The sequence below is a fragment of the Vulpes lagopus genome, chromosome 5 (assembly GCF_018345385.1).
Source record: "Vulpes lagopus strain Blue_001 chromosome 5, ASM1834538v1, whole genome shotgun sequence".
Taxonomy (NCBI): domain Eukaryota; kingdom Metazoa; phylum Chordata; class Mammalia; order Carnivora; family Canidae; genus Vulpes; species Vulpes lagopus.
This window is the reverse complement of record NC_054828.1, coordinates 53,892,796-53,906,316: the sequence shown is the minus strand read 5'-3', so window position 1 is coordinate 53,906,316 and position 13,521 is coordinate 53,892,796. Positions and strand designations below refer to the sequence as shown.

The following is a 13,521-nucleotide window of genomic DNA, read 5'->3' as shown; positions in this document are numbered from 1 at the left end:
TCTAGTCACTGAGGAAGTTGACCCCGCCGCACACTCAGCTCAACCCGTCAGTGCGCGAGCGTGTAAGGCCTGCGAGGTGAGCTGCTTCCACGGCGACCAGTTAGCTCCTCGCAGAGTTAGGCTGGTCCTAGTCCTGCGCGTGCTCTCTCCCCACGTGGACGCCGGCAGGCCTGCTGCTGTCGAGGCAGCGCTTCCAAGTTTCACGGGTCAGGCCAGCTGGCTCCCCCGGTTTCCTTCCCGCCTCCAAGACTTCAATGATCATTTTACAGGGGAGTGATTTTTGAGGTACACACTGGGGAGGGGGGCATAACTGTAGCAGTTGGGCACTTGGCTATATTTTATTTTAATGCCTTCAAAAAGATGACAAGTGACAACTCATCTATGAAAATAGTCTGAGGCAAGCTTCTGAGAGCCCTTGTCTTGACCCGCAAATCCATCTGTACGCCCTGAAATAATAGGGTTTCTCCTGAGCGACCGAGGCTCTCCCGCCAGCGGCAACCTCAGCGATGGCTGTATGAGGCCGCTTCATGGTCTATAGGACTGGACCAAACCACGGGCCATGGCCTTCCAGTCCCTCCTCTCCAACAAGGCAATTCTCCTGCCTTCCTATGAACGAGGTCAACCTATGTCTATTCCCTCTATAGATATGTTATCCTCTAGAGAAAAAAGTGCCCAATTATTCTAATCGAGTGATTCTCACCCTCCAACCCCCCCCACCTCCTCATCCCCCCACACACACACTGGATTTTCCCTCGAATCACCCATACGATGGCCACAGAGAATGCAAAAACCACTGTTTGGCCAGAGTAGCGGCTTAGAAGATGAAGGCCGACGTTTCTATTTCAGATGTCCAAATAACCCTATTCATTGCCCAGATACTTCACGTAGAGCTGGGCTGGCCCTTAGAGGTCGTCCTGGATTGAGGCAAGAGGACCGTATCTCTGCAATCCTGAACACACCGGCGGTTTGACGTGGGCCACCCAGCTGCCTGCACTAAGGGTGCGTAATTTTGCACGAAGAAGCTCTTCTGATCAAGGGAGAGCGATATCATGCTGCCGGGAGCTGGGACTGAGCTGGGCTGCTTGCCCCAGCAAGGGCCATCCGGGCTCCTCACCCTCCCGCCCGATACGCTCTCTCTGTAACTGACCAAACCCTACATGAAACAGCAAGCTCTCTGTCACTCTCTAACCCCTCTGGCCACGAGCTCTAACCCACTCATTCCCGAACATACAACCGACAGATTTTTTTTTTCAGAATCCCAAATATGATTTATTTAAATGACTTTCTTGGTTTGTTCTTTTTTTTTTTTTTTAAACCAGAACGTTTGTTTTGACTAATTGTTGAAATCCTTAGGATGAACTGGATGCTGCAACAGCTGCCCTCTTGGGCTTAGGTGTCCTTCCTTCACGGAATCCATGCCTGAATCTGCAAAAAATGTACAATTTTCAGGTGCCCCATTCGACCGGGACCAGTGGTATTTCGTCTTTCAGCCTTGGGACTCCAGTTATACGTTCTCTTTCGCTTGGCAGGGTGGCCACACTTGCCGCAGGTGGACTTCTGAAGGTGGTAGGCCTTAGAGCCACAGCGACGGCACAAGCGTCTTATTACACTTTCTGAACGATAACGTCCCCTTTGTCATCTTGTTTCCATGGCAGACCCCAAAGACAACTTTCTTGGCTCTAATTACCTATATCCGTCCCATCATACATGTTCCTCCATTGGCCTCTCCTATCCTATGGCTCTTGGTCCTTGTGCCACAGTGTTTCTGGATGTTTTCATGCCCAAAGCAACGGTGGCCTTGGACTAATCTCTATTTTTCACACTTTTTTCTATTTTCCCCCTCTGCCTATAGCTGCCAATAGTCTCCTTCTTTGCGAAGCACCTTAGAGCTCTCACGTTTGCAAATCTGTCTCCAGCTTCCTCAGGCAAGATCAAGCACAGCCGGTTCTGTGTTTTCACCACTGTGTTTATCAACACCAGTAGCACATTGAGTGTTATATTGTCCTAATTTGCTTCAATGGTGTTCCCCTTTCCTATCTTAATTTCTGTAACATACCATCTCCCGTGTATGCCTACGCATAGTAACTACTAGATATAGGTTCATTGAATGAATTAAAGAATAAATGAATGGCCTAGAAGGTTTGGTCTAGCACATACTTTTGAATATCAAGCCAGCAAATATGGCAAATACACTTAAGAGATTGTTGTAGGAGTATGTGTCTAGCGTGCTTCTCTATTTTACTTGTTTATATTATTTTTCCATCACCCAGAAAACTGGAGAATCTATTGTTTCCACCTACATTTCCCAAATGCTTGAAAACTCACTAAATGTATGAGTAATATTTTTAAGCAATGATCTAGGAGCAAATCACTATGTTAAAACATTAAGGGATTTTTCTAAGACTGGATCTTTTGTGTTAACAATTCTTGATTCACCTATTTCTCTCTATAAATGCCATACACTTATGCTTCTGTATAATTTTTCTTGGATCATTAAATAGTTTTTTTGTTTGATTATTAAATAGTTATTAAATAGTTATCATTAAATAGTTAATAGTTATTAAATAGTTGGATATCTGTGTTTTTCAAGGTACCTTAATTATAACATAAACGGTGCTAAAATATTCTATTATAAAATATATGTTTTGAAAGCTTCTTGTAGCAACCAATCATTCATTTTTCTAAAGAAATATTTTAGGGTCCTGATAAATCCCACACTTCTACCCCATTAAAAAATGAGTAAGGACTTGAAGAGACATTTCTCCAAAGAAAACATACAAACGGCAAACTGGAAGTGACTTCTCAACATCACTAATCATTAGAGAAAAGCAAATGAAAACCAAAATGAGATATTAGCTCACACCTGTCAGGACGGATAGCTTTAGAAGTTGTTAATTCGTGCAGTCTTTCTTATTCGCTCTGTACTCATTTAGCCCAACTGACGGAGTTCAGTAGAGAAAACTATTGTTCTGTTAGTGTCCGAGAAGAAAAAAAATGATTATTCCTTCAGGTTGAAGGAAGATTTCCCATGAGATGGAATTTTATGTTTTGGATTATTTTACTTTACACGTTTCTGACAAACTATTGGATATGTTTAATTACTGGGCAATTCAGTGAATTTGTGACAAGATCTGTTCCTCCAAACTAGTTTCTAATTTATCTTACATCTCATCGTAGTGGTTTTGTATTTCATTGCAAAAACAAAAAACAAAGAAAACAACTAGAGTGTAAATGCGTGTCAAGTGCTTGTTTCCCATTCAGAAATGCAATTTCATTTCCTTATCGACTTTTAATTGAGGTCTTCATCTTTCCCCATACAAAGTGGTAGGAAAAAGTCCTTCCTGAGATTAGAACTGAATCCACATAGGACACTCTATTTCCTAATGTAACATGAGATGCAAATGATTAAATAAGCAAAATATATGGATATGTAGCTTTTTCCACGGTGCACTGAATAAGTGCATAAACCTGTCTCACTTTCTGTTTTCTTTAATATAACAGGTATGCACATTTTTCCCCCACTACTGCCTTCCACAAAATGTAAATCTTTCCCATTGTAAAACGAATGTTCTTGGCTTCTTGCTGAGAGTATCTGGTTTTGTATCATAAGCTTATATATACTGTAAAAGTAAGAAGCAACTACTTTCACATATGAAAGGAAATAAACAATATGGATAAACGATTCACCCACTGTAATCAACTGGTTGTTATAACTATGATTCCTTTGTTCATAAAATTATTCTGGACAGTTTATAAAATTAAAAAATAGGGATTTTTGGTATCTTCTCACATCTGGAAATGTGACAAATAAGTTATTTCTAAACATTAATAGTGCGATGAATCATAGTATCATTTTAAATATACATACAGAAATAGACTGGCAAATAGTAGGACTTCTCTCTCTGTATCTCGTATGTGTGACTAAAAAGGAAATATTATTCAGACAAAATAATGCTTTAATAGTTTTCACTTTTGAAGTGTTTTACAAATACTTAATATTAGGATATTAAAATTAGGTCTTCCCAGTTCCATGCTGAAAGTTGGAAAATATGCATTTTTAGACAATAATGCTTATTTTTATTAAGTGCTTTTTTATGATCTGTAATTTAATTTATATTAACCAGACTATTAAAAGCAAAATAAAAAGTAAGAGCAAAAAAGTAGACAATTTTGCAGTCTGTGAGATAAAAAAAAATTTTTTTTGGTGTGGATGTGCTGCCTATACGAATGGAGTATTTCATGTACTGAACCTCATTTGGTGTTTGCTCAATCAACAAACTCTTTTTTTTTTTCAATCAACAAACTCTTAAATTATATATATTTATAGGTCCCATGCACCCAGCACCATGCAATGGAAGATACTAAAGAAGACATCGCAAAAAAAAAAAAAAAAATGATATCGCTTTTGTCCTTAGAGTACTAACCATTTAACAAAGCAAAGAAACAAAAATAATTAGAAAACATGTGCTAAAGGATTTGGCACTTAGGGTAAATGTGCTAACAATTCAGAAAAGAGAAAGATTGATGTGGGATGGAATAATAAGAGTTAACTAAGGGCCACAATGGAGACTGTGTTAGATTTACTACCCTGATTTTGATTTCTTTTATCTCTTCAGCCTATCCACGTTTGTCCGTTTTTCTTTGCAGAATCAACTCCAATTTCTTATTTGAAATCAATCTTTCTTAGGTTTCCCCCTTATCTTATCTGAGCTCATGTTTTATTAACCAACACATTTGTCGGTCAGTAGTAGTACTACTCTGTAAAAGAACTTTTCATGAACTTGAAAAAGTGTATTTGTCTTTCCTTTATTAATGTATTTACATATTTCTAGTTGTTTTTTGTTTGTTTGTTTTAGTTTAGCAATAATACTTAGTTTTTTTTTTAAGATTTTATTTATTTATTCATAGAGACAGAGAGAGAGAGAGGCAGAGACACAAGCAGAGGGAGAAGCAGGCTCCACGCAGGGAGCCTGATGCGGGACTGATCCAGGGTCTCCAGGATCACGCCCTGGGCTGCAGGCGGCGCTAAACCGCTGCGCCACTGGGGCTGCCCAATACTTAGTTTTTAAAATGCAAACTGAGGTTAACAATTGATGTAGCTTATAGTGGTTTTCCTAGAAAAAAAAAAAAAAAAACACTGTTGTTTTGGGCGTACTTTTTTTTTTTTTTTTTTGATAGTTCCACTCACTTGATCAGTGAGCATATACGAGGTGCTGAACAAATATTTACTGAACAAACACTGGAAATCAATTATCCTACTTACTGATTCCATCAGTTAACTGAAGGTCACATTTTGTTGAATTTAACTTTTTTCCTATTGTTTTGTGGAAATATTGGTCAGAATGAAAAGTGCCTTCAGTTACCTATGGTAATCATAACTGATGAAACACAGTGAGGTATGGTTTTCAGTACCTCATAAATTCATCATTATTAAATCAAAATGGACTCTCTATAGAAAGAGAAGATAGAAAATTACACAATAGTTTGCACACATGATATGGTGGTTTTCAAACTAGTTTTTGTATTCTTTGATTCATCCTCTATTGCAAAGTGGAGTCGGTCTCCCTTCTCCTTGAACAGTGTTTGTGATCATCTCAAGGAATAGAATATTTTCCGAGATTCTGTGTGACTTCCAAGGATGGGTTGAAAAAGCCATGCGAGTTCAACCAATTTTTCTTGGGACATTCACTCTGGGAGCCATCAGCCTCCTTCTAAGAAGTATGGCTATGAAGAGAGAGAAAAGGGGTGAGATTATATATTGAAGAGCCTTCACTATTTGTAGCTGTTTGTATATTTCCAGTCTAGATGTCTGGCACTTGGATGATGAAACCTTTGAAATTACCCCAGCTCCAACCGCCCATCTGATTGCAATCACATGAGAAAGTCTCTCCACCCCAAAAAAGACCCCAAATAAGAAATGCCTGTTCTTAGGCACAGATTTGTGAGCAAAATAAATAATAAAGATAGTAAAGTTTTAAGATACTCTTACAAGGTGACTTGTTATTTAGCAATAATCAGACATATGACAAATAGTTCCATGAAATGAAACAATGAATAAATAAATAATAAAGATAGTAAAGTTTTAAGATACTCTTAAAACTTTTCATTACATATTCTACTGAAATGTCTTGTATCTGAAATATCAAATGCCATCTTATAACCTATCTTCTTACTTGTATCAGAGGTACCTCAGAATTAAACTTCCATGATTCTGGAGAGAAAAGAACAAATTAGACCAAGTGTACTTAAATTAAAATTTTAAAGGTTTGCATTTTATATTAGATTACTGAAAATAACCATCTATATAATTTTTTTACATTTTTAATACTTGATCCCTTTCAAATGAGAATTTTATTTAAATTAAATATATAGAAATAGACATTATTTCAAGAAATAAGTAAAAAAATTCATGTTTCTGTCAAGAGCTAAAACCACATTCATTACTAAACGTTCTTCAGGTTGACATTTATGAAAGAGAAATTAAAAAATGATGGCTACGTAATTTTTTAGTTATAAAAAGATTTTGTTCTCCCTTAATATATATCCAAATGTAGCAATATAAAATAATCTCAGCAGAAAAATTCAGATATTTCTTGCCCATGTTTGGGTATAACAAGGTAAAAATATCAATTAAAAAGTTATTTTACTCTTTCCCAGTTCCTCCATCATCCTGATTTATGAAATTTATAATATTTTAGGGTTTAGTTAAATTTGTGGCTTTGCTCCTCATATTGTACAGTCTCTGACTACACAGGTCAAAGAGTTTTACGAGTGTTTTGCTAATAAATGTCTTCTTGCTTTTTAGAGCTACATTTAGTCTGGCATAAAAACATGACCTTATATGCAGCAGTATAAATGAAGAATGAATAGAAGTTACTCATAAATTAATGGTCTTGGCTTTGCTTAGTTAATCTTACAATGAATCCATTGCCAACTATAATTAATGAGGGATAAGCTCATGAAATAAATGCAGTTAAGGAATTTTTTAAAAGGAGAATAATAATAAGCATTTACTTTTCTAACCTTTTCCTCTTTATACATGTATCTTCACTAGCTTCTCCACAAGGAAAATATTTAAAGATTTAATTGGAGTTTATGGACATAGAAGAAAGTGAAATTGGACAGGGATAGTACCGAAAATTAAAATTTTCTTTCGATAGGAAAAATCAAATGATGCAAAGCTCACTGGTAAAGTGAGAGAAATGGAAAAAAAAATCCAGATAATAATTTTTTTAATGATAAGAGCAAAATAGAATAAGAAGTACTGTAATAAGTAAGAAGAGATGAATTTGGTGAGGAAACTGGTATTTTGTGAATTCCATTCACCCTTCAATTTTCATCTCTTCTATTAATTCAAAACAAAATGGATAAAATCAACGTCTAGTTTAGTGCCAGTCCAGGGACATTATTCTCTCATTTGACATAGGTTCTCATTGTTCCCTGAATGATCTGCACGTTCTTGCTACTGAAAAAAAAAAAAAAAGTCACCAGTGTGCTTTGTCTCTGGGCCAAACACCTCCTTGTTTCTTTAAATCTTGCATTTCAAATTCCAACCCATACCCCCACTCCTCTAATAAAATTGTTTAAATGTTTTAAGATTTTATTTATTTATTTGAGAGAGAGAGAAAGCGGATGGAGGAGTAGAGGGAGTGGGACAAGCAGAGTCTCCGCTGAGCATGGAACCTGCCTCCAGGCTCCATCTAGTGACCCTGAGATCATGACCTGAGCCAATAGAGTCAGATGCTTAACTGACAGAGCCACTCAGGTGCCCCTATCTAACAAATTTTTATCTAAGCCCTAAAATCCTTTACCCCTTTTAACTATATTACTTAATTGGGTTTTGCATAGATGATTTTGTAATTTATGAGAACACTCTAAGCTTTAGTCTCACATATAAAATGGAAATAACAAATATCTCTCACAGGGTTCTTGTAAAAAAATTTTTTTTAAAGCTTGCATAGCTATATAAATATAGTAAGTTCTATGTCAATGTAATTTTTTGGAACAGCATTAATCATGGATCACTATATTTTGGATTATATGTCCTACTTCAACAAAGGTAATGGAGACCATGGAATATTTTTTCTGTGTTTACAGTGTGCATTTTTATGGAACAAGTTCAGTGATTCATCACCATCACTTTCCGTGTCCAATTTTGTGTTCTCTACCTTTAAGGGATCTATTGACTCTATTTTGACCTTTGATCCTCTTCCCTCTCTGCAATGTACCAAAGAAATATGACACAAAGGCCATCAAGCTGAAACTCAAAATTGCTCTCCAGCTATATCAGAACCAAGAACAATTTCCTCTGCATGCAATTTTGTCTACAATCAAGTCTTATTGTTCAATCTTTTTCTTTGCTCAATTCTAGAACAAGTAGAAACTCAGATATTAAGGTTAGTCCCACAGAATTCTAGTTGAATCATTTACAGATAAATTTAGGCTGTACACATATTTTTCTTTCTTGGAGGACTTGGTATTTGATGTATGGCTGGACAGCATAGTTCAGGGGACAGAACCTAAATTTGAGAATCACGCAGAGTACAGTATATTTCTTGATATAGAATTCTTTTTCATATAACCTCAGAACTGCCCCAGCTCTCTGTCCCTCACTGAACTATAAAACTATAAAAAAAATCCCAATTTTGATCATACCTGGTAGGAAAGTATTAATCTTTACTCTCATGGCACATCCTCTAATCAATTCTCAAGAACTTAAAATGCAAATGCTAAGATACATGAACCTTCTTTTGCTCACAATAGTTCACTATTGTATCTGGGTGCCTTTGAGTGTCCTTCTCTCTGCAAAGTTTCACTTTCCAGGTCTTGGCATAGAACGCATCAAGGTGATTTCTATTTTCTGTTTAACCAAATGAATAATTTGAGGGTCCATCTTAGGCTTTGGCTTAATAGTTATGTAATTTAGCTTTTGCTGTATAACAAATACTGCAAACTGTAGTGGCTTAAACCAACATTTACTATCTTAGGTCCTCTGGCTGTGTGTTTTCCACAAGACTGGAATCAGGTGTCATCTTGTGCTGTAGTCATCTCAGGGTTTGAGTCAGGTGGATACTCTTCCAAGATCATTGATAAGTTGTTGACAGGATTCATATCCTCATGGGTCAGTAGGTGGAGGGTCTCAGTTCTTCACAAGATAGTGACTGGAAAACATCCTTAATATCTTTCTACGTGGTCCTTTCCATAGCGTAGCTCTCAGCATTAGAGCTTACCTCATCAGAACTTGCAAACAAGAGGCAGGAGGGAACTAATGAGAAATAAAGAATTCAAGATTTTTTTAAGCTAATATAAAAAGGGACATCCCATTTAGTTTGTTGTATTTTATTTTGCAAAGGCAAGTCCCTTGGTCTAGCCACATAAGGGTATGAGTCCAAGAAGGTAGGAGTCACCGGGAACCCTTTTAGAAGCTGCCCACGACACCAAGATTCTCTTAACAAGACTTTAGGTGGTTAGTTCAGTTAAGCAATAGTTACTAAGGTGCATAAAAGGTCAGGCAGTAAATGATGGATAAAATGATGAATACTATAATTTCTGCTTTAGAAAAGTTCACAATCTATTTTGGAAACCAGTGGATCTGGTTCAATCATGCACATGCTACTATAGGGTAAAATAAAGAGATTCCTAATCCCATCTGTGAGGTCAGGAAAAGCCTCTCAGAGTGGAAATTGGGTTAATTTTTGATACATGAAAGAAGAAGACCCAGCATATCAAGCAGAGGAAGATAGCCATTCAAACATGCTAGGGCACGACACAGCCCAGTACTTGATCGTGTGTGTTCATGACAGTGTCTGTGCTGAGCCCTTTAAAGATGTTGCAGTAGAACACGTTTTTCAGTGTATGCACAAAGCCCTCCACAGTGAATAAGACTAGTATTATTAATTCTCTTCTTCTCACTCGCCTTTGGCTCATGGTACACTCTCCAGCTCCTTAGGAGGTTTTCCTGGAGGATTTCTTTGTAAAACCCATTGCTCAAAACTGATGCTATCCAAACTCAAGTTCTCGGGGAAATTGGCAATAATCACATATTATTCCCCATTCAAATCCAAAGTGTTTATAGAGACTAAGTGCCATTAACATTCCTAATACCCCTGCCTATTTTTATAAGCAAACATTTAAATTAAGGTATAATAATGTTAGACAATTTTCCTACAAATAAGAATTTTTGCATTTGCACCAATTATATAACCTGTTAATGTTGCAAAAACAGTTTTTAATAAATAAAAATATTAGAAATAAAAAGCTCACAACAAATGTATAAAACTCAATGGAAATTTTTTTTCTCTATCTCTGAGGAACATTTTATAATATTGACTAACCCTCCATGAAACATTCTCTTCCCTTGGTTCCTCTGACACAATCCTTTGCTGATTTATGTTCATCTCTGGATACTCATTTGTGTATGTATTTCCAGGTCATTCATAAATCAGTAGATGCTAGTGCCTTGGAGGGAAACTAAATATCACACATTTATTTAATCTTAGAATTCAGGAATACAACTAGATTGTATTTCAATCTTTCCAGTGGAGGGAGGATATTCCCTCTTCCTCAGAGATTAGAGTTTTCCTCAAAAAGGTAACTATTTACTTTCTGCAGATATACTTGCTCTGGAACATTCTGAATTTTTAAATCTGCTACCAACTTATACATGGCCCTAGAATTTCATGGTATCAATTATTTCCCCATCTCCAAAAACATAAGAGCTATAGGACTGCTGGGGCTATCAACTGGTGCAAAAATTCAAAGACGTGGCAGGAAACAATGATCTTTATCATAAAAATCCCAAGGTGTTAACTTGTGCTTGTTTTTAAGGGAATACAAATTTCCTATGAGCAAGTAAACATATAACTAGACTAAGTAGGTAAAACATAACGTGGAGAAACACACTTTCTCGTTCACCAGCTTGAAAATTGTTGCTAGTGACTTTATCTACCTCAACCTAAAGAAGACCAATTGCGTGGCCCATCCAATTATCAAAAAATATGCCATTAAAATGTCCAAAATTAATTTTTCTTAAAATATAATAACAAAAATATATAGAAATAAATAGGCAAATGCTATTTAACTTGGATTTTGTGCAGGGAACATTTGGGAATACAGACTAAGGAGTCAGAATGCAAGAGTGAAATCTGGATCTTCAACTTAGCTGTATCATTTTTATTTCAGTTTTTTAAACATTAAATCTCTACATCTAATGCGGGGCTCAAACTTACAACCCTGAGATCAAGAGTCACATGCTCGACCAACTGAGCCAGCCAGGCACTACATAGCTGGATTATTTTGGACAAATTACTTAATCACACTGGTTTCTCAGGATCCTCTTCTAAAAAGTTGGGAAAATAGTAGCACCCATCATAGGAAATTTTATGTGAACTGAAGGAACCAGTATTTGAAAAGGAACAAAAGAGCAGCTGAGACAGTGTTACACACCTAAAATACTAAAAATAAAATATCTCTTCAGTAGATCATGATCACTACTTTTCAAGTTGTAAAGGTGGTTGTTAAAAATGACTTAACAAAAAGAATTTTGATTCAGATTTTAGAGGTCCCTGGGGCATGGTGATTATGCTGTCGACTGCAATCATTTCTTTACTAGGGATTTATCCATCAGCAGTGGTAGTTGAAGTGGGCAATTAATCACATTAACTCCCCTACCAGTATTATCATTATTATTTTGCTAAAACAGAGGAATCCATTAGACTAAATATAAATACACATGGTCACCAATTCAATTGCTTATATGTAGATATATGTAGATAAAATGTAATACCTTATACATTTTTCAAACTCACATTTACATGGTGATCAGCAATATTAAATATCTTTTCATCGGCCAGTTGGTGATTTGTATTTATTCACCAATGTCTATTCAAGTCCTTTATACAGCTTTCATCCAAGTATGTTATTTTTAAAATATTGAATTGTTAGGGGTGTACTTTGGATATTAAACCCTTAACCAGATAGAGGGTTTGCATGTATTTTCTTCCATTTTGCAGGTTGCCTTTTACTTCATTCATTGTTTCCTTTGTTGTACAGAAGCTTTTTCTTCAATGGAGTACCACTTATCTATTTTTGCTGCTGTTTTTTGTGCTTATTTTTAAAATATTGAATTGTTAGGAGTGTACTTTGGATATTAAACCCTTAACCAGATAGAGGGTTTGCATGTATTTTCTTCCATTTTGCAGGTTGCCTTTTACTTCATTCATTGTTTCCTTTGTTGTACAGAAGCTTTTTCTTCAATGGAGTACCACTTATCTATTTTTGCTGCTGTTTTTTGTGCTTTCAGTGTCAAGTCCAAGAAGTCATTGCCAAAACCAATGTCATGAAGCTACTCTCTCGTGTTTTCTTTACAAATTTTACAGTTTCAGATATTAATCAAACTTGAATTGATTTTTTTGTATGGCATAAGGTAAAGATACAATTTCATTCTTTTGCATGTGGATATCCACTTTTTCCAGCACCATTTGTTGAGGAGAGGATTGTATACCACAACTATATGGGATTTATCCCTAAGATGCAAGAATGGCTCAACATACAAAAATCAGTTAATGTAACACACTTTATTAATAGAATGAAGGATAAAAATCCTATGATCATCTCAAGGGACACAAAAAAGAATTTAATAAAACTTAACACCCTCCTATTAATAAAGACTCTTAACAAACTAGGCATGGAAAGAATTTACCTCAACATGATAAAGTCCATATATGAAAAGCCCACAGCTAACATCTTAATCAATAAGAAAAGCTGAAAACTTTCCTTTAAGATCAGGAATAAGGCAAGGATGCCCGCTCTCACCACTTCTATTAAACATGATACTGGAAGTCCTAGCCAGAGCACTTAGGCAAGAAAAAGAAGTAATAAAAGGCATCCAAATCAGTAAGGAAGAAGTAAAACTACTTCTGTTTGCAAATGGCAGGATATTGAAAACGCTGAAGACTACCCCAAAAGGCTTTTAGAATTAATAAAAAATTTGGTAAAGTTGCAGGATACAAAATCAACATGCAAAAATCATATTTCTTCTATACACTTGCAATGAACCACCTAAAAAGGAAACTAAGAAAAAAGATCCTATTTACAATAAACCAAAAAGAATCAAATACTGAGGAACAAACTTAACCAAGGATGTAAAACAGTTGCACACTAAAAAAATTACAAAGCATTGATGAAAGAAATTAAAGAATATTCAAATAAATGGAAAGATACCTTGTGTTAACAGGTTTGAAGACTTAATATTGTTTTTTTTTTGTTAACTTTTATTTATTTATGATAGTCACAGAGAGAGAGAGAGAGGCAGAGACATAGGCAGAGGGAGAAGCAGGCTCCATGCACTGGGAGCCCGACGTGGGATTCAATCCCGGGTCTCCAGGATCGCGCCCTGGGCCAAAGGCAGGCGCTAAACCACTGTGCCACCCAGGGATCCCGACTTAATATTGTTAAAATATGTATACTATCTATCTATAAATTCAATATAATCTCTATCAAAATATCAATGAATTTTTTTGA

General features: G+C 36.1%; 1 pseudogene; it reads right to left on the bottom strand.

The window, feature by feature from the left end:
* Positions 1-1,349: 1,349 nt before the first annotated feature.
* LOC121492021 lies at positions 1,350-1,639 on the bottom strand (annotated as a pseudogene).
* Between the last annotated feature and the right edge of the window lie 11,882 nt (positions 1,640-13,521).